Below are 22,636 nucleotides of genomic sequence, written 5' to 3' on the forward strand. Positions count from 1 at the left end.
AACAGTTCGAAATAACAAGTAAGAAATGATTTTTTGCAATGTATTCATTCATTCGCTACCCTTCATACTACAGCTGTCGAAAAACCACAGCAACGTCGACAGACCTGGAAGCGTAGCTGTATTTGTTTAACTCACAAAGACAACGGGTAAAGTATTTTCTTGATTACCTAAATGACTTGCTGTAAGAAAATAAGTTTAGGTTTAAGGGGGGGAAATACAGTTTAAAGGGATATTTCAATTTATGATGATAATTCTGTCATCATTTACTCATGCATACAGGCTTACAACAACACGAGGATTAGTTTTTTTCTGAGTAACACAAAAGAAGGTATTTTGAGGAATGATGGTAAACCCACAGCAGATAGTCACCATTGACTTCCATAGTAGGAATAAAAAAATATGATGGAATTTAATAGGTACCATCAACCGTGTGCTAACCATCACTTTGCAAAATATTTTCTTCATCATTTATCACGATACTTCCAAAATATTTTTTCCTACTAAGTCAATATTTCATTATTTGCTTTACAAGCTTAAAAATGATGGTGACAGGATTCCATGGTAATCACAAACAGGTAAACAAGTAAAATAATCACTATTTACTTTTAAAAGCATTTTGAAAATTGCTTGCTTATGCTGGGAGTAAAGGTATTTCATGCAAAAGGTATTTCCTCTTTAAAAGGTAATGTATGCTTCTTTTAAAGCTGACACATTTGCCACATTAAAATAACAGAAATGTGTACTGTTTAAACTTTTTGGAGCCGGTGTGTCTGTGTTCTTGGGGCACACATCTACATGTAAAAGCAGAATTGCTTATTATTCTTCTCTATTTCTTGTATAGGTCAATTATGAGTGAAGAACCGTTCACCAAATGAAGACCACAGCCAGGTGACGGGATTCTGTGGTAATCACAAACAGGTAAACCAGTAAAATAATCATCATTTAATGTTAAAATAATTTTGAAAATTGAAGTTCTGTGTGTTCTTATTGTACTTTATTTATTTCTGCAGGTAAGCACCATACCGTAAGCTTCATTCCCTTTATAACAGGTAAGGTTCATACTGTTTTATTCTTTTGTACTGTTTTATTCGTACTGTTTTAAATCATTCAGTAAATGCAAAGTTAAACTGATGTGTTTTTAATCTAGATTTAAAAGTGTCTACTGTTGAAGCACATCTGATCTCTTCTGAAAGCTGATAATAACTGAATGCTGATGCACCTTGTTTTGAGTGAACCCTTGTTTTTTCTAAATGACCTGATCCTATTGATCCGAGTAATCGGTTTCATATTCGATTAGCATATCTGTCATGTATTGTAGCCATGAAGTGGTTTTTAAACAAGAAACAGTACTTTTTAAATCCATTGACCATTGCAATAATCGGCCCTGCTGGTGATGAAAGCATGAACAAGTTTCTCTAAGTCCTGTCTTGAGACAAAACCTCTAATTCTGGCAATATTTCTGAGATGGTAGTAAAAGCAGAATTCCTTATTATTTTTCTCTATCTCAGGCTCTATGGCATATATGTCATGATTTTATTTGTCTATTTATATGTCTATTTACAAGGACTGCCTTGGCCAAATGTTATTGTTAATTAATATTGAAGCAGTTATTTAACATATTTCCTTTGAGTAGTGATTTGTGTAATGATCCATATATCTATTTTTATGTATATTTTTAACTTAGGAATGTGATTTTAAAGCTCATATTTGTTATTGTATGACACCTCTCATGTTATGAAAGTAAAAAATAAATGTATTTTCTGATGTCTTGCATTTCTGTTTTTAAACTGTTAATCCTTATCAAGTGCTATACATTAGAAAGTGGATATAGAGTGAAATGCACACGGTGAATAATGAACGCAGACCTTCAGTGCCGGACCTCTGACCCGCTAACCTCCATCCCGACAGCCAGCACCTTCTCCGGATGCCATTGCGGTATCGCTTCTCGGCTTTTTGGGTAAGATCGAGTGGACACCGGGGACTACACGTTTAAATGGATTTTTGACCTTCGGCTATGGAAGCGAGGCTTGTTCCGTCCACTCCGTGCATCGACTCTGGCGCTTTCCGGGGACAAATAAGGTGAGTTTAAAATCAGAGTTTGCTTCTTTAGTGCGTGGTTGCCAGTTTGTTTGCCAATCCGTGGTCCATAATACGTTCCGCGTTCGTGGTCTCTCCATCGCTCAGTACTTTTCTGTGTTTCTATTTTACGTAAAGCTAACACCAAAACGATTGTGGAAGGCGCTATATAGATTGTTCTCAAAGAAAAAAAACGAGAAACAAACCCATGTGAATATGGGTCAAATTATCTAGGCGGAGCACTTCGTTCAAAGAAAAACGCAACAGAATTGTTTGCGTTGAACAAAGACAATGGTGCCTGCAGACATCGAATGTGTATTGTGGATAAAAAATGGCCAGTGGGGTGGGACAATTTTTCTTGAATTAAGTGTTTATGGGAAAAGTTCACGAATTTTTTCTAACCCTGTAGTCAGATTTATTTGCTTGTTTTAAGCATAAAATAACAGGAGAAGAAATTGTGTAGGGGGAGCAGAGGGTTTTTTTTCGTTCAAAGAAAAGCAGCGTGGCACGAATGAATGTTTGGCTGAAATGCTATCGTAATTTCCCCCTTAATTTTCCTTACAAACATGAAACCAGAGAGAAGGGTCAGTTGGCATCGAATTGCACCTTGTATTCGGTGATTGATTGAGGAAAAATATGCGTATGTGTATATATACACTTGTTTTGTTGAACAGAGACAATGGCCGCGTGCTCCAGCGTCACCTATATGCCTATTTCACAAAATGGCGGCTTTGACCGGAAGTAGGGAAAACATCGTTCAGGTTGCACCACTACGATGGCCACTCAATATAGTATGGACTGACAGCTGCTTTGTTTTCTCCTACACATGAATTTACTTGTAAAAATAACAATAACAGATATTGTCGATTGGTGTTATATTATTTTTTTAGCATTTCGTATTATCAAAATATATCATATGTTAGACAGCTTATCAATTTTAAATAAAATAACGAGACATACATAACTATTCGTGTCTGCTCCCGTTTATTGTAATGAGTGTGCACATTTGGAGAAATACTTAGACATTTTACTTCTTATTTCTTTAGACTGAATAATTATTTCTTATTAATTCCAAAGTATGCGACCCGATGATCTAATCGTGGTGTATGTGCTATTCCTCGTTTGTTTGCCTGCATCCATTGCTTTACGGCTTGCTTGTTGCGTTTAAATGCACATTTGATTTCTTTACCAGCATTGGATTTAGACCATTCAATGAGAAGAGTTAACAGCGTTTATTATGATTGATAAGCCCTCAACGGAGAATGAGGTCGGCATACATTAAAAGCCTTATTTTGTTTTTATCGTGTGCCTTCCAAAATGTATGCGACGAAACTTAAATCACGCAAAATATGAATGGTAACTAGACGTGCTTGTTGTGTGCAAGGAGTGCATTTATTTGTAAACTTTTGCTAAATCAAAATGGTTTATTTGTATTTGCTTTTTACCTGGGTTTTATCAGGTTCGCAGTCGGGACATTTTTAATACATAGTGTAATTAATTTCAAAGAAATAAGAAGTAAAATGTGTAAGTATTCCTCAAAATGTGCTTTGGACTAAGTCCCCCGTCATCACAGCAAACGGGAGCAGACCCGAATAGGTATGTCTAGTTATTTTATTAAAAATTTCCAGCCGTCTGTAAATTTATGTTTGAAAGAAAAAAGTAAATTAATATCTTACTTACTGTTTTTGTCTTGTTTTCTAGTGAATATCTGACAATTCTTAAATGGAGATACATTTACTTGGTAGGCAAAGTGGCTTAAGATATTATGTATTGTAATAGAAAATTGTTATAAAAACGTTTTGTTTTTGCTGGGAATTCTTGTATATATTTCACAGCTATATAATTAATTATAATAACGCACTTTTTGTTGATAAACATGTTAAAAAATACATTAACACATAATAATGTGGCAACAAATCAAATGTGCATTTAAATGCAACAAGCAAAAATAAATAAATAAAGCAAATGCACGGAAAAGAAACGAGGAATAAAAGAAACACCGCGATTAAAAAAATCAGATCGCATACTTTGTAATAATTGAAATAAATTATAAAAATCAACAGGTTTATATTTAAAACAAATAAAAAATATCTGCCAGCGGGGTAAGAAAAATAAACTTAATTCTAGTTTCAACTTAATTCAATAATAAACTCAATTTAGGTTTATTTTTCTTACCCCACTGGCAGATATTTTTACTTGTTTTAAGCCTTAACCTATTACATTTTAGAATTTATTTCAGTAAACAAGACTTAAATTCTAAGCCACTTTGCTTATTAAGTAAATGTATCTCGATTTAAGAATTATTTTTTAACTCGAAAACATTAAGAAAATACTAAGTAAACGAACAAATTGGGATGTTCAAAACACTTAAATATTTTTTTTCACTCTACCCTTCATATTACAGCTGTCGAAAAACCACAGCAACGTTGACAGACCTGGAAGCCATGATACATTAGCAGTTTTCTCTCTATCTCTCTCTCTCTCATGAGCGTGGATCAGATCCTGCATTAAAACATGAACTTCTGATTTGCTAGCTCAACGTTCTACCTCTGGGTTATACAATGAGAACGTATAGAGTTAAATGCCCGCTAGCCTCCACCCCAAAAGCCAGCGCCTTCGCCGGCTCCCCCTTTGGCTGCGTCTATTCCGGTATCGCTTCTCGGCCTTTTGGCTAAGATCAAGTGTAGTATCTGTTCTTATCAGTTTAATGTCTGATACGTCTCCTATCCGGGGACTATATGTTAAATGGATTTTTGACCTTCGGAAATGGAAGCGGAGCTTGCTCCTTCCACTCCATGCATCAACATGGTATTGCAGTGTTTCCATGAATGGTGCGCTCCCCATCTCGGGGATAAATAAGTCAAGTATAAAAAAAAGAATTTGCTTCTTTTGTGCGTGAATGACGGTGTTTTTTCTAATCCGTGTGTTTTAAAATTGCTGTGATTTCGTTGGCTTTATTGGTTTAACGAAAAGCTTGCGTGGAAATGAACACGCTGATAAAGAAATGTTTTTGTAATGTATTTAATTAATTTCTTTACAAGTTTGCGGAGGTGATACGAGGACGAATTAAACATCCTCGACACAGCTGAAGGCGCAACAAAAGCGAACGAGACCGATTGGAATGTTAAAAACACCTGAAAACTTTTTTCACTACCCTTCATACTACAGCTGTCGAAAAACCACAGCAACGTCGACAGACCTGGAAGCATAGCTGTACTTGTTTAACTCACAACGACAACGGGTAAGTCATTGAGCCCTGTGTTTTTATTTATCCACGTTCTAAAATTGCTATGCTTTCGTTGTTTCTTGATTGCTCTGTACATTTCTTTGTTTCTATTCCACGTAAAGTTACTTTGTAATAACGAAACCATATATTTGAATGCGCAATTTAAATCCATTTGATTTAAATTGTTTCACATATTTCACTCTACACGGTTCAACCGGGCTGGAAACGGAATAAAAACAGGGTAGATCTCGAAGAATGTTTGGTCTCAGACGTGGCTTCGTGCGCTTTCCACCTGGTCACACACAGTAAATGAAATGTTAGTCGGACGGCCTCCGGGGGCGCCGTCGATGTGATCGGTCACAGGAAGATGCGGCCGTCTGGCCTCAAAGGGTGTCGCTCATACTTACCTGGCAGGGGAGACACCATGATCATGAAGGTGGTTCACCCAGGGCGAGGCTCAGCCATTGCACTCCGGTTGGGCTGACCCTTTGCGAATTCCCCAAATGTGGGAATCTCGACTGCAAAATTTCTGATAGTGGGGGACTGCGTTCGCGCTCTCCCCTGACCTTTGTGTTAAAAATAGATTCGCTTGTCGTTTTACGTAAAATCCAAGAGACGTCTAACCACGGCCCAAGAATACATTAGTCATCAAAAAAGCGGCTATTCAACGACTACATAACTTTTAATAGACAGCGAATAAGTGTCTAGGCTAAAACAAGGCTGTATTTGGGCTGTCAGTGAAAATCTAATAGCCGTTTGACCATTCCAAACGAATAGACTAGCCATTAAATAGAACCACAATCAAACGGCTACATGTCTAAGAGCACAAAATAATGCTTAGATGATTCTTTTACTTCCAATATAAGAGGTTCTCGGGAATGGCAATCATCCAAACTAATAAATTATAAAGGCTTTTATAAGAAAATGACAACAGTTAAACAACCTAGACAGCGTTGGGCAATACAAAATGCTAATAAATACAAGACAAATTGAAATATTGTACATGCATGTACATTAAACAAGCCAACAAATCTGCCAATGGGCTACGACAATTTTTCTTGAATTAAGTGTTTATATCTAGATTTGTTTCTTACCCCTTTGGCAGATTTATTTGCTTGTTTTAAGCCCAAATTCTGAGTTTTTTCTCCCTAAAGGCTAGGTTTATTTTCTTAGGGCATTTTGCTCATCAAAAAAATGCATCTTATTTTAAGACTTTCTAGATATTTGTATAGTTAAAACAGTTCGAAATAACAAGTAAGAAATGATTTTTTGCAATGTATTCATTCATTCGCTACCCTTCATACTACAGCTGTCGAAAAACCACAGCAACGTCGACAGACCTGGAAGCGTAGCTGTATTTGTTTAACTCACAAAGACAACGGGTAAAGTATTTTCTTGATTACCTAAATGACTTGCTGTAAGAAAATAAGTTTAGGTTTAAGGGGGGGAAATACAGTTTAAAGGGATATTTCAATTTATGATGATAATTCTGTCATCATTTACTCATGCATACAGGCTTACAACAACACGAGGATTAGTTTTTTTCTGAGTAACACAAAAGAAGGTATTTTGAGGAATGATGGTAAACCCACAGCAGATAGTCACCATTGACTTCCATAGTAGGAATAAAAAAATATGATGGAATTTAATAGGTACCATCAACCGTGTGCTAACCATCACTTTGCAAAATATTTTCTTCATCATTTATCACGATACTTCCAAAATATTTTTTCCTACTAAGTCAATATTTCATTATTTGCTTTACAAGCTTAAAAATGATGGTGACAGGATTCCATGGTAATCACAAACAGGTAAACAAGTAAAATAATCACTATTTACTTTTAAAAGCATTTTGAAAATTGCTTGCTTATGCTGGGAGTAAAGGTATTTCATGCAAAAGGTATTTCCTCTTTAAAAGGTAATGTATGCTTCTTTTAAAGCTGACACATTTGCCACATTAAAATAACAGAAATGTGTACTGTTTAAACTTTTTGGAGCCGGTGTGTCTGTGTTCTTGGGGCACGCATCTACATGTAAAAGCAGAATTGCTTATTATTCTTCTCTATTTCTTGTATAGGTCAATTATGAGTGAAGAACCGTTCACCAAATGAAGACCGCAGCCAGGTGACGGGATCCTGTGGTAATCACAAACAGGTAAACCAGTAAAATAATCATCATTTAATGTTAAAATAATTTTGAAAATTGAAGTTCTGTGTGTTCTTATTGTACTTTATTTATTTCTGCAGGTAAGCACCATACCGTAAGCTTCATTCCCTTTATAACAGGTAAGGTTCATACTGTTTTATTCTTTTGTACTGTTTTATTCGTACTGTTTTAAATCATTCAGTAAATGCAAAGTTAAACTGATGTGTTTTTAATCTAGATTTAAAAGTGTCTACTGTTGAAGCACATCTGATCTCTTCTGAAAGCTGATAATAACTGAATGCTGAGGCACCTTGTTTTGAGTGAACCCTTGTTTTTTTCTAAATGACCTGATCCTATTGATCCGAGTAATCGGTTTCATATTCGATTAGCATATCTGTCATGTATTGTAGCCATGAAGTGGTTTTTAAACAAGAAACAGTACTTTTTAAATCCATTGACCATTGCAATAATCGGCCCTGCTGGTGATGAAAGCATGAACAAGTTTCTCTAAGTCCTGTCTTGAGACAAAACCTCTAATTCTGGCAATATTTCTGAGATGGTAGTAAAAGCAGAATTCCTTATTATTTTTCTCTATCTCAGGCTCTACGGCATATATGTCATGATTTTATTTGTCTATTTATATGTCTATTTACAAGGACTGCCTTGGCCAAATGTTATTGTTAATTAATATTGAAGCAGTTATTTAACATAGGTCCTTTGAGTAGTGATTTGTGTAATGATCCATATATCTATTTTTATGTATATTTTTAACTTAGGAATGTGATTTTAAAGCTCATATTTGTTATTGTATGACACCTCTCATGTTATGAAAGTAAAAAATAAATGTATTTTCTGATGTCTTGCATTTCTGTTTTTAAACTGTTAATCCTTATCAAGTGCTATACATTAGAAAGTGGATATAGAGTGAAATGCACACGGTGAATAATGAACGCAGACCTTCAGTGCCGGACCTCTGACCCGCTAACCTCCATCCCGACAGCCAGCGCCTTCTCCGGATGCCATTGCGGTATCGCTTCTCGGCTTTTTGGGTAAGATCGAGTGGACACCGGGGACTACACGTTTAAATGGATTTTTGACCTTCGGCTATGGAAGCGAGGCTTGTTCCGTCCACTCCGTGCATCGACTCTGGCGCTTTCCGGGGACAAATAAGGTGAGTTTAAAATCAGAGTTTGCTTCTTTAGTGCGTGGTTGCCAGTTTGTTTGCCAGTCCGTGGTCCATAATACGTTCCGCGTTCGTGGTCTCTCCATCGCTCAGTACTTTTCTGTGTTTCTATTTTACGTAAAGCTAACACCAAAACGATTGTGGAAGGCGCTATATAGATTGTTCTCAAAGAAAAAAAACGAGAAACAAACCCATGTGAATATGGGTCAAATTATCTAGGCGGAGCACTTTGTTCAAAGAAAAACGCAACAGAATTGTTTGCGTTGAACAAAGACAATGGTGCCTGCAGACATCGAATGTGTATTGTGGATAAAAAATGGCCAGTGGGGTGGGACAATTTTTCTTGAATTAAGTGTTTATGGGAAAAGTTCACGAATTTTTTCTTACCCTGTAGTCAGATTTATTTGCTTGTTTTAAGCATAAAATAACAGGAGAAGAAATTGTGTAGGGGGAGCAGAGGGTTTTTTTTCGTTCAAAGAAAAGCAGCGTGGCACGAATGAATGTTTGGCTGAAATGCTATCGTAATTTCCCCCTTAATTTTCCTTACAAACATGAAACCAGAGAGAAGGGTCAGTTGGCATCGAATTGCACCTTGTATTCGGTGATTGATTGAGGAAAAATATGCGTATGTGTATATATATACTTGTTTTGTTGAACAGAGACAATGGCCGCGTGCTCCAGCGTCACCTATATGCCTATTTCACAAAATGGCGGCTTTGACCGGAAGTAGGGAAAACATCGTTCAGGTTGCACCACTACGATGGCCACTCAATATAGTATGGACTGACAGCTGCTTTGTTTTCTCCTACACATGAATTTACTTGTAAAAATAACAATAACAGATATTGTCGATTGGTGTTATATTATTTTTTTAGCATTTCGTATTATCAAAATATATCATATGTTAGACAGCTTATCAATTTTAAATAAAATAACGAGACATACATAACTATTCGTGTCTGCTCCCGTTTATTGTAATGAGTGTGCACATTTGGAGAAATACTTAGACATTTTACTTCTTATTTCTTTAGACTGAATAATTATTTCTTATTAATTCCAAAGTATGCGACCCGATGATCTAATCGTGGTGTATGTGCTATTCCTCGTTTGTTTGCCTGCATCCATTGCTTTACGGCTTGCTTGTTGCGTTTAAATGCACATTTGATTTCTTTACCAGCATTGGATTTAGACCATTCAATGAGAAGAGTTAACAGCGTTTATTATGATTGATAAGCCCTCAACGGAGAATGAGGTCGGCATACATTAAAAGCCTTATTTTGTTTTTATCGTGTGCCTTCCAAAATGTATGCGACGAAACTTAAATCACGCAAAATATGAATGGTAACTAGACGTGCTTGTTGTGTGCAAGGAGTGCATTTATTTGTAAACTTTTGCTAAATCAAAATGGTTTATTTGTATTTGCTTTTTACCTGGGTTTTATCAGGTTCGCAGTCGGGACATTTTTAATCCATAGTGTATGCATAATTAATTTCAAAGAAATAAGAAGTAAAATGTGTAAGTATTCCTCAAAATGTGCTTTGGACTAAGTCCCCCGTCATCACAGCAAACGGGAGCAGACCCGAATAGGTATGTCTAGTTATTTTATTAAAAATTTCCAGCCGTCTGTAAATTTATGTTTGAAAGAAAAAAGTAAATTAATATCTTACTTACTGTTTTTGTCTTGTTTTCTAGTGAATATCTGACAATGCTTAAATGGAGATACATTTACTTGGTAAGCAAAGTGGCTTAAGATATTATGTATTGTAATAGAAAATTGTTATAAAAACGTTTTGTTTTTGCTGGGAATTCTTGTATATATTTCACAGCTATATAATTAATTATAATAACGCACTTTTTGTTGATAAACATGTTAAAAAATACATTAACACATAATAATGTGGCAACAAATCAAATGTGCATTTAAATGCAACAAGCAAAAATAAATAAATAAAGCAAATGCACGGAAAAGAAACGAGGAATAAAAGAAACACCGCGATTAAAAAAATCAGATCGCATACTTTGTAATAATTGAAATAAATTATAAAAATCAACAGGTTTATATTTAAAACAAATAAAAAATATCTGCCAGCGGGGTAAGAAAAATAAACTTAATTCTAGTTTCAACTTAATTCAATAATAAACTCAATTTAGGTTTATTTTTCTTACCCCACTGGCAGATATTTTTACTTGTTTTAAGCCTTAACCTATTACATTTTAGAATTTATTTCAGTAAACAAGACTTAAATTCTAAGCCACTTTGCTTATTAAGTAAATGTATCTCGATTTAAGAATTATTTTTTAACTCGAAAACATTAAGAAAATACTAAGTAAACGAACAAATTGGGATGTTCAAAACACTTAAATATTTTTTTTCACTCTACCCTTCATATTACAGCTGTCGAAAAACCACAGCAACGTTGACAGACCCGGAAGCCATGATACATTAGCAGTTTTTAAAATAAGTTAAATCTAGAATCCTTATTGGTTTTAGATACTTTAAAGCAATGAATGATCTTCTTTCTTTTGAATTGATTTGGTATTATGGAGGAGCTCTGTGTCTGGTTATTGAAGATGATTTGTTCTTTGCTCCTATGTTGGCTTATTTTTTTGTTATTTCCGTTACTATATATATTTTTTTCTTTGTTTTTTCTGATTTGAGGTTATGAAAATGTTTTAATTTGTAATAAAGGTTTTTTGAAAATTCTAAATTCTCTCTATCTCTCTCTCTCTCATGAGCGTGGATCAGATCCTGCATTAAAACATGAACTTCTGATTTGCTAGCTCAACGTTCTACCTCTGGGTTATACAATGAGAACGTATAGAGTTAAATGCCCGCTAGCCTCCACCCCAAAAGCCAGCGCCTTCGCCGGCTCCCCCTTTGGCTGCGTCTATTCCGGTATCGCTTCTCGGCCTTTTGGCTAAGATCACGTGTGGTTCTAATGGCTACGTCCGGAAACGATGCGCCCTTGCCGGCCTTTATGGTGCGGTTGAAGAATACAGTTCGTGTGGAAATGAAGACAGATGCTGATTTGATGGTGAAACAACGCTTTGGACGGGACTTCTTTGTAATGCAGATTTTGCGAGGACTTTTTAAGGTACCTGTTTCAGCTATTTTTTGTCTGCAAGAGTTTACGACTGCTGGTTTTTTGGATTTAACTTTCTGCTCGTTAAAAGACTGTGTGGCATTTTTTGAAAGTTGGAACAAGACGACGGATAACGTGTTACTGAATGGACTGTTAATTCGCCCAGCTTTTGTTCAGGACTATATACCTCTAACCATTCACCTGTATAACCCGTTTGTTGAAGATGGAGATGTTTTAGCTTTTTTGGCACGTCATTGTGAAGTTGTGAGAGGTGGAGAGCGCTTAAAAGACCGTTTTGGGATCTGGACGGGAAAGCGAAGATTTTTGGTGAAATTGAAACCTGATCCATTCGCCCCAGGTGGCTTAAATCACCCCCCGGGCAGCTTTTCGATCGGCTCTAATAAGGGCTTTCTACACTATCCTGGACAACCTATGTACTGCAGAAAGTGTGGCAGTAGAGGCCACGTGAAGGCGGATTGTAAAGGAGAGAGATGCAGATTTTGTGGGGGATTAGACCATCGAGCGGATACGTGCTCAGCGCCAAAGCACTGCAGTTTATGTGGTAGTGAGGAGCACCTGTTTCGCACGTGTCCAGCTAGGAAGAAAAGCTATGCAAGTCTGTTTCAGGAGGGGATTGAATTACAGCCGGCCTTACATGTGAGGCCTTCAGATGCACCAGGGCCATCAAACATTACAGCGCATTCTATGGACACGGTGGGGGCAGCTGATGAGGCGCAGGTGGTCAGAGTGAGTGTTACTAATGAAGAGCCAATTAGTACAATCAGCAGCGGAATTCCAGCAGAGGCAGCTGCGGTCCCCTGCCTCCAGGTGGCAGTGTTGTCAGATATGTTACAAGTGGGATCGGAGTCTGTGGTGGAGGAGCGGCCTTGGTCTGAGATAGATATCGACGAAGTGGTCTCTCAAGTCACGTCTGAACCACAGTCACAGGCCCCCCAGGATGCCTCGCTAGCTTTGGACCTGTCAAAGTATACCTGGTCACAACTGGATGCGTTGGACATAATGATGGCAGAACAGGACCAGGATTCTGATCATTCTGAGTGTCGACCTCGTCGACGTGCTGCGGTCAATACAGATGGGAAAAACGAAGGGTCAGAGCGCAAATTTAGTAGGAGTGAAAATTATGTTTCTTCAGCACAAAGTGCTCCTTCTTCAAATGTTGCAGACAATCCAGATGAAGGACAATCTCCAGGATGGACTGAAGTGTCAAATAAAAAGGGTAGGGGGGGTTCTGTTGGGCGTGGGGTGGGCAGGGGGACTTTAAATTGAGATGAGTGAACTTTTAGTTGCTTCCCTTAATGTGAGGGGTCTAAAGATGAAGCAGAGGAGGGGGGCCTTTTTCAGCTCACTTAATTTCATGTCTTTTGATGTTTTGTTTTTACAAGAATGTCATTTACAGTCTGAAGAAGACGAGGTTTTGTTTTCGAAGGAGTGGGACAAGGGGCCTTCTTTTTGGTGTGTAGGAAATGTGAAGGCTGATGGGGTGGGGATTTTGTTTAATTCTTGGGATTTTATAATTGAAAATTGTGTTAAGGTAATCCCAGGTAGAATTTTACGTTTGGATGTAATTTGGAGAGGGGCAAAGCTGAGACTTATTAATGTGTATGCTCCCAGTAAACGTTTTGAAAGGGTGGGGTTTTTTAATAATCTAAGGCCTTTTTTCTTTACAAATCGGGTAATTTTTTGGGGAGGGGATTTAAACACCTCATTGGATACTGAAGCAACAGGGGAAGTGGGCCAGCTTGTGAAAACTTTTGGTTTTCGGGATTCTTTTCGGGTAATGGGGGATGGGTCTGAGGGTTTTACATGGATGAATAGTAGAGGAGATGCTTCTCGTATTGACTACTTATTTGTCCAGCAAAGTGTAAAACTCAAAGAATTTTTTAGTTGGCCATGTTGGATATCAGATCACTGTTTAGTGGGAATTAAAGTAGAAATTCTGTGTACACAAAGAGGGAGAGGGCCCTGGAGGTTTAATACATCTTTCCTTCAGGATCCTTCTTTCTGTCAAATTTTTGAGCACTTATACATTGCTTGGAGGAACATACGGGGACTTTTTGAGTCTCAGTCTGCTTGGTGGGAGGGTGTGAAATCAAGATTAGCCAACCTGTGTCGATGGTGGGGGGAGGCTAAAGCTAAGGGGAAGCGCAGGCTCATCCAAAACTGGACGTGTGAGTTGCAAAAATGTTGGGCTCAGGGGATACATGGCACGGTTGGGTGGGAAGTTGAATACCAAGCCCTTAAAGAAGAGATTAGTGGGTTTTTTAACAAAGAGGCTGAGACGTTCCTGTTAGAAGCAGGATACAAAAAGCAGGTGCTGGATGAGAGACCCTCTAAGTATTTCTTTGCCTCTGTGAGGAAAAGACAAAGTACGCATTTTATAGGGGAGTTAAAGGGGAGTGTTGGGGTTGTCTCTCAGTCAGCAGATTTACTAAAGACAGCTGCCTGCTTTTATAAGCAGTTATTTTCCCCGCAGGGTGTTTTAGGTGCTGCAGCTGAGAAATTTTTGGGCTGTTTGGAGGCTTCTCTTACCAAACAGGAAGCGCTAGCACTTGAAGGTGAGATTACAGCACAGGAGCTAGAAGCAGCATTGTGGACCCTTAAGAAAGGGAAGGCCCCAGGCTGCGATGGGTTGCCGGTTGATTTTTATCAATCATTCTGGTCGCTCATTGGGGAAGACCTTTTGGCGGTTTTCAAGGAAAGCTATGCTAAGGGTTTTTTACCTCAGTCATTGAGAACAGGGCATGTCTCCCTATTATATAAAAAGGGAGACAAGACAGATTTAGCCAACTGGAGGCCGATTACTTTGTTAGCAACAGAATATAAGGTGTTAGCTAAGGTGATTGTGTCTCGCATGAAATCTGTTGTGGATAAGGTAGTTCATCCCGACCAGACTGCTGGAGTCCCTGGGAGATCCAGTATTTTCAATCTTACACTGGTCAGGGATGCCATAACGTGGGCCGAACAGAGACAACTCCCATTGGCGATTCTGAGTCTTGACCAGGAGAAGGCGTTCGATAGGGTGAGCCTTCCTTTCTTGTTTAATATCTTGGAGAGAGTAGGTTTCGGGGAGGGAATTAGAGCTTGGGTGAAGTTACTTTATGCGGGTGCCTTTAGCCAAATTAAAATCAATGGGTACTTGTCGGAGCCAGTGGAGCAGCAGAGGGGAGTGAGACAGGGTTGTCCCCTGTCTCCTCTCCTTTACGTCTTTTTTCTAGAGCCTCTAGCGGCTAGTCTCAGGGCATGTGGTGAGATTGGGGGCCTGCATCTCCCGGGTGCCGGGGGTCAGGTGCTTAAAATGTCTGTGTATGCTGATGACATGACGTTATTTCTGTCATCAGAGAGAGGCTTTGTTGCCTCTGAGGAGATTTTAGCGCACTTTTGTTTAGCCACAGGGGCACGAGTCAACATGACAAAGTCATCAGTCATGTTTGTTGGCAAGTGGGCCGGGCGAGAAAAGGCACCTGGTAACTACAGTGTTTGCAAAGACGGGCTAAAGATTTTAGGAGTGCACTTTTACAGGAAAGATTGTGCCAAAAAGAACTGGGACATTCTAATTGGGAAGTTACGTGCAAAGATGAGGCTGTGGTGCACCCGAGACCTGTCTTTGTTTGGGCGGACTGTGGCGGTTAAGGCTGACCTGCTACCTACCATCAATTACGTGGCATATGTCTTTCCGCTTCCCAATAACTACGGGATCCGCTTGGAGAGGTTAATTTTCTCCTTTCTGTGGAAAAATGGATGCGAACTTGTGGCGAGACGGCAAATGTATAGGGAGTTTAGGAGGGGGGGAAGGGGTGTGCCATGCTTGCCACTACACGTGGCTGCTCTGTTTCTGAGCTTCCTTGCCCGCTTAATGGTGTGCGGTCCGGGCCACAAAGCATACTTTCTTGCACGGTTCTGGCTAGGGTTTTCGCTGCGCTCGGTGGTCCCTTTGAACACACTGGCGCCGTGGTCTTTTGATAGGCCTAGACAATATGAGTGGGCTGCTAGATTCTTAAAGTTGCACCCTGAGTGCCTGGCTCAGAACGCCATTTTAGACCACCGTCAGCTCTACTCAGGTTTGAGGGATGAGTTAGTGAGTGGGGTTCAGATGGCGCTCATCCCGTACACTGTGGCCTGGGCCGCTCTGCAGCCCCCTTATTTGGATGGGGCCAGTAAAGATCTCCACTGGCTGGGGGCTTTGGACCGCTTACCGGTTCGGGAGAGGCTGTACAGGCATGGCCAAGGGCAGTCACCTTTGTGCCCGGTAGGATGTGGTAGGGAGGAGACACTGGCGCATGCCTTTTGGACTTGCCCGGAGGTTGCTTCTTTTTGGAAGAAGGTTGCACTTTGGTGGAGGGAGTGGGGGGGCCCTCCACTCTCCTGTAGTTTAATTCTGTACGGGGAGGGGCTGGGTCTCCTTAATCCTGACCGGAGAAGAGTGGTGTGGCTTATTTTGTCTGAAGGTAAAAAGGTTGTGTGGAACTGCAGAACAGCTTGCGTGAGAAAGCAGCAGGTGCAGCAAGAGGCTGATGCCAAGTTCTTTTGTTTTCTGGCAAAGGTGCGTAGGAGCTTGTGGCCCTGCCTGGATCAATTAAAGGAAGAGGGGGAAAAGCAGTCCCTTAGGAGGTTAATGGAAAAGAAGTTTGGGAGGGTGGGGGTAGGGTAATTTTCTTTGTTTAAAGGGTTGTTATTTTTTTGTTTATTTTTTGTATTATGCCATGATTGACAGTTTTTGTAGGGATGAATGTTTTTTATGGACTGCTAGTTTTGTTTGTTTCTGTAGGTTTGGATTGTTCTGTGTTTGAAATTGATGATTGTTCTGTTTACTTTGCAATGATTTTGAGTATAATAAAAAAAAAAAAAAAAAAAAAAAAAATCTGTTCTTATCAGTTTAATGTCTGATACGTCTCCTATCCGGGGACTATATGTTAAATGGATTTTTGACCTTCGGAAATGGAAGCGGAGCTTGCTCCTTCCACTCCATGCATCAACATGGTATTGCAGTGTTTCCATGAATGGTGCGCTCCCCATCTCGGGGATAAATAAGTCAAGTATAAAAAAGGAATTTGCTTCTTTTGTGCGTGAATGACGGTGTTTTTTCTAATCCGTGTGTTTTAAAATTGCTGTGATTTCGTTGGCTTTATTGGTTTAACGAAAAGCTTGCGTGGAAATGAACACGCTGATAAAGAAATGTTTTTGTAATGTATTTAATTAATTTCTTTACAAGTTTGCGGAGGTGATACGAGGACGAATTAAACATCCTCGACACAGCTGAAGGCGCAACAAAAGCGAACGAGACCGATTGGAATGTTAAAAACACCTGAAAACTTTTTTCACTACCCTTCATACTACAGCTGTCGAAAAACCACAGCAACGTCGACAGACCTGGAAGCATAGCTGTACTTGTTTAATTCACAACGACAACGGGTAAGTCATTGAGCCCTGTGTTTTTATTTATCCACGTTCTAAAATTGCTATGCTTTCGTTGTTTCTTGATTGCTCTGTACATTTCTTTGTTTCTATTCCACGTAAAGTTACTTTGTAATAACGAAACCATATATTTGAATGCGCAATTTAAATCCATTTGATTTAAATTGTTTCACATATTTCACTCTACACGGTTCAACCGGGCTGGAAACGGAATAAAAACAGGGTAGATCTCGAAGAATGTTTGGTCTCAGACGTGGCTTCGTGCGCTTTCCACCTGGTCACACACAGTAAATGAAATGTTAGTCGGACGGCCTCCGGGGGCGCCGTCGATGTGATCGGTCACAGGAAGATGCGGCCGTCTGGCCTCAAAGGGTGTCGCTCATACTTACCTGGCAGGGGAGACACCATGATCATGAAGGTGGTTCACCCAGGGCGAGGCTCAGCCATTGCACTCCGGTTGGGCTGACCCTTTGCGAATTCCCCAAATGTGGGAATCTCGACTGCAAAATTTCTGATAGTGGGGGACTGCGTTCGCGCTCTCCCCTGACCTTTGTGTTAAAAATAGATCCGCTTGTCGTTTTACGTAAAATCCAAGAGACGTCTAACCACGGCCCAAGAATACATTAGTCATCAAAAAAGCGGCTATTCAACGACTACATAACTTTTAATAGACAGCGAATAAGTGTCTAGGCTAAAACAAGGCTGTATTTGGGCTGTCAGTGAAAATCTAATAGCCGTTTGACCATTCCAAACGAATAGACTAGCCATTAAATAGAACCACAATCAAACGGCTACATGTCTAAGAGCACAAAATAATGCTTAGATGATTCTTTTACTTCCAATATAAGAGGTTCTCGGGAATGGCAATCATCCAAACTAATAAATTATAAAGGCTTTTATAAGAAAATGACAACAGTTAAACAACCTAGACAGCGTTGGGCAATACAAAATGCTAATAAATACAAGACAAATTGAAATATTGTACATGCATGTACATTAAACAAGCCAACAAATCTGCCAATGGGCTACGACAATTTTTCTTGAATTAAGTGTTTATATCTAGATTTGTTTCTTACCCCTTTGGCAGATTTATTTGCTTGTTTTAAGCCCAAATTCTGAGTTTTTTCTCCCTAAAGGCTAGGTTTATTTTCTTAGGGCATTTTGCTCATCAAAAAATGCATCTTATTTTAAGACTTTCTAGATATTTGTATAGTTAAAACAGTTCGAAATAACAAGTAAGAAATGATTTTTTGCAATGTATTCATTCATTCGCTACCCTTCATACTACAGCTGTCGAAAAACCACAGCAACGTCGACAGACCTGGAAGCGTAGCTGTATTTGTTTAACTCACAAAGACAACGGGTAAAGTATTTTCTTGATTACCTAAATGACTTGCTGTAAGAAAATAAGTTTAGGTTTAAGGGGGGGAAATACAGTTTAAAGGGATATTTCAATTTATGATGAAAATTCTGTCATCATTTACTCATGCATACAGGCTTACAACAACACGAGGATTAGTTTTTTTCTGAGTAACACAAAAGAAGGTATTTTGAGGAATGATGGTAAACCCACAGCAGATAGTCACCATTGACTTCCATAGTAGGAATAAAAAAATATGATGGAATTTAATAGGTACCATCAACCGTGTGCTAACCATCACTTTGCAAAATATTTTCTTCATCATTTATCACGATACTTCCAAAATATTTTTTCCTACTAAGTCAATATTTCATTATTTGCTTTACAAGCTTAAAAATGATGGTGACAGGATTCCATGGTAATCACAAACAGGTAAACAAGTAAAATAATCACTATTTACTTTTAAAAGCATTTTGAAAATTGCTTGCTTATGCTGGGAGTAAAGGTATTTCATGCAAAAGGTATTTCCTCTTTAAAAGGTAATGTATGCTTCTTTTAAAGCTGACACATTTGCCACATTAAAATAACAGAAATGTGTACTGTTTAAACTTTTTGGAGCCGGTGTGTCTGTGTTCTTGGGGCACACATCTACATGTAAAAGCAGAATTGCTTATTATTCTTCTCTATTTCTTGTATAGGTCAATTATGAGTGAAGAACCGTTCACCAAATGAAGACCGCAGCCAGGTGACGGGATCCTGTGGTAATCACAAACAGGTAAACCAGTAAAATAATCATCATTTAATGTTAAAATAATTTTGAAAATTGAAGTTCTGTGTGTTCTTATTGTACTTTATTTATTTCTGCAGGTAAGCACCATACCGTAAGCTTCATTCCCTTTATAACAGGTAAGGTTCATACTGTTTTATTCTTTTGTACTGTTTTATTCGTACTGTTTTAAATCATGCAGTAAATGCAAAGTTAAACTGATGTGTTTTTAATCTAGATTTAAAAGTGTCTACTGTTGAAGCACATCTGATCTCTTCTGAAAGCTGATAATAACTGAATGCTGATGCACCTTGTTTTGAGTGAACCCTTGTTTTTTCTAAATGACCTGATCCTATTGATCCGAGTAATCGGTTTCATATTCGATTAGCATATCTGTCATGTATTGTAGCCATGAAGTGGTTTTTAAACAAGAAACAGTACTTTTTAAATCCATTGACCATTGCAATAATCGGCCCTGCTGGTGATGAAAGCATGAACAAGTTTCTCTAAGTCCTGTCTTGAGACAAAACCTCTAATTCTGGCAATATTTCTGAGATGGTAGTAAAAGCAGAATTCCTTATTATTTTTCTCTATCTCAGGCTCTATGGCATATATGTCATGATTTTATTTGTCTATTTATATGTCTATTTACAAGGACTGCCTTGGCCAAATGTTATTGTTAATTAATATTGAAGCAGTTATTTAACATATTTCCTTTGAGTAGTGATTTGTGTAATGATCCATATATCTATTTTTATGTATATTTTTAACTTAGGAATGTGATTTTAAAGCTCATATTTGTTATTGTATGACACCTCTCATGTTATGAAAGTAAAAAATAAATGTATTTTCTGATGTCTTGCATTTCTGTTTTTAAACTGTTAATCCTTATCAAGTGCTATACATTAGAAAGTGGATATAGAGTGAAATGCACACGGTGAATAATGAACGCAGACCTTCAGTGCCGGACCTCTGACCCGCTAACCTCCATCCCGACAGCCAGCACCTTCTCCGGATGCCATTGCGGTATCGCTTCTCGGCTTTTTGGGTAAGATCGAGTGGACACCGGGGACTACACGTTTAAATGGATTTTTGACCTTCGGCTATGGAAGCGAGGCTTGTTCCGTCCACTCCGTGCATCGACTCTGGCGCTTTCCGGGGACAAATAAGGTGAGTTTAAAATCAGAGTTTGCTTCTTTAGTGCGTGGTTGCCAGTTTGTTTGCCAATCCGTGGTCCATAATACGTTCCGCGTTCGTGGTCTCTCCATCGCTCAGTACTTTTCTGTGTTTCTATTTTACGTAAAGCTAACATGGGTCAAATTATCTAGGCGGAGCACTTCGTTCAAAGAAAAACGCAACAGAATTGTTTGCGTTGAACAAAGACAATGGTGCCTGCAGACATCGAATGTGTATTGTGGATAAAAAATGGCCAGTGGGGTGGGACAATTTTTCTTGAATTAAGTGTTTATGGGAAAAGTTCACGAATTTTTTCTAACCCTGTAGTCAGATTTATTTGCTTGTTTTAAGCATAAAATAACAGGAGAAGAAATTGTGTAGGGGGAGCAGAGGGTTTTTTTTCGTTCAAAGAAAAGCAGCGTGGCACGAATGAATGTTTGGCTGAAATGCTATCGTAATTTCCCCCTTAATTTTCCTTACAAACATGAAACCAGAGAGAAGGGTCAGTTGGCATCGAATTGCACCTTGTATTCGGTGATTGATTGAGGAAAAATATGCGTATGTGTATATATACACTTGTTTTGTTGAACAGAGACAATGGCCGCGTGCTCCAGCGTCACCTATATGCCTATTTCACAAAATGGCGGCTTTGACCGGAAGTAGGGAAAACATCGTTCAGGTTGCACCACTACGATGGCCACTCAATATAGTATGGACTGACAGCTGCTTTGTTTTCTCCTACACATGAATTTACTTGTAAAAATAACAATAACAGATATTGTCGATTGGTGTTATATTATTTTTTTAGCATTTCGTATTATCAAAATATATCATATGTTAGACAGCTTATCAATTTTAAATAAAATAACGAGACATACATAACTATTCGTGTCTGCTCCCGTTTATTGTAATGAGTGTGCACATTTGGAGAAATACTTAGACATTTTACTTCTTATTTCTTTAGACTGAATAATTATTTCTTATTAATTCCAAAGTATGCGACCCGATGATCTAATCGTGGTGTATGTGCTATTCCTCGTTTGTTTGCCTGCATCCATTGCTTTACGGCTTGCTTGTTGCGTTTAAATGCACATTTGATTTCTTTACCAGCATTGGATTTAGACCATTCAATGAGAAGAGTTAACAGCGTTTATTATGATTGATAAGCCCTCAACGGAGAATGAGGTCGGCATACATTAAAAGCCTTATTTTGTTTTTATCGTGTGCCTTCCAAAATGTATGCGACGAAACTTAAATCACGCAAAATATGAATGGTAACTAGACGTGCTTGTTGTGTGCAAGGAGTGCATTTATTTGTAAACTTTTGCTAAATCAAAATGGTTTATTTGTATTTGCTTTTTACCTGGGTTTTATCAGGTTCGCAGTCGGGACATTTTTAATACATAGTGTAATTAATTTCAAAGAAATAAGAAGTAAAATGTGTAAGTATTCCTCAAAATGTGCTTTGGACTAAGTCCCCCGTCATCACAGCAAACGGGAGCAGACCCGAATAGGTATGTCTAGTTATTTTATTAAAAATTTCCAGCCGTCTGTAAATTTATGTTTGAAAGAAAAAAGTAAATTAATATCTTACTTACTGTTTTTGTCTTGTTTTCTAGTGAATATCTGACAATTCTTAAATGGAGATACATTTACTTGGTAGGCAAAGTGGCTTAAGATATTATGTATTGTAATAGAAAATTGTTATAAAAACGTTTTGTTTTTGCTGGGAATTCTTGTATATATTTCACAGCTATATAATTAATTATAATAACGCACTTTTTGTTGATAAACATGTTAAAAATACATTAACACATAATAATGTGGCAACAAATCAAATGTGCATTTAAATGCAACAAGCAAAAATAAATAAATAAAGCAAATGCACGGAAAAGAAACGAGGAATAAAAGAAACACCGCGATTAAAAAAATCAGATCGCATACTTTGTAATAATTGAAATAAATTATAAAAATCAACAGGTTTATATTTAAAACAAATAAAAAATATCTGCCAGCGGGGTAAGAAAAATAAACTTAATTCTAGTTTCAACTTAATTCAATAATAAACTCAATTTAGGTTTATTTTTCTTACCCCACTGGCAGATATTTTTACTTGTTTTAAGCCTTAACCTATTACATTTTAGAATTTATTTCAGTAAACAAGACTTAAATTCTAAGCCACTTTGCT

General features: G+C 38.1%; 4 non-coding genes across 4 annotated transcripts; all 4 read left to right on the forward strand.

Annotated features, from left to right (window-relative positions):
- The first annotated feature begins 4,727 nt into the window (after nt 1-4,727).
- On the forward strand, nt 4,728-4,918 carry LOC135773039 (U2 spliceosomal RNA). Its single transcript, XR_010543374.1, has one exon. It is a non-coding gene; the product is annotated as a U2 spliceosomal RNA (small nuclear RNA).
- Nucleotides 4,919-5,701: 783 nt separating this feature from the next.
- On the forward strand, nt 5,702-5,866 carry LOC135773082 (U1 spliceosomal RNA). Its single transcript, XR_010543412.1, has one exon. It is a non-coding gene; the product is annotated as a U1 spliceosomal RNA (small nuclear RNA).
- Nucleotides 5,867-16,548: 10,682 nt separating this feature from the next.
- Nucleotides 16,549-16,745, forward strand: LOC135773047 (U2 spliceosomal RNA). The gene has a single exon (XR_010543382.1). It is a non-coding gene; the product is annotated as a U2 spliceosomal RNA (small nuclear RNA).
- A 782-nt stretch (nt 16,746-17,527) lies between these two features.
- LOC135773081 (U1 spliceosomal RNA) lies at nt 17,528-17,692 on the forward strand. Its single transcript, XR_010543411.1, has one exon. It is a non-coding gene; the product is annotated as a U1 spliceosomal RNA (small nuclear RNA).
- Nucleotides 17,693-22,636: the final 4,944 nt, after the last annotated feature.

The sequence above is a fragment of the Paramisgurnus dabryanus genome, chromosome 9, assembly GCF_030506205.2.
Source record: "Paramisgurnus dabryanus chromosome 9, PD_genome_1.1, whole genome shotgun sequence".
Lineage (NCBI taxonomy): Eukaryota > Metazoa > Chordata > Actinopteri > Cypriniformes > Cobitidae > Paramisgurnus > Paramisgurnus dabryanus.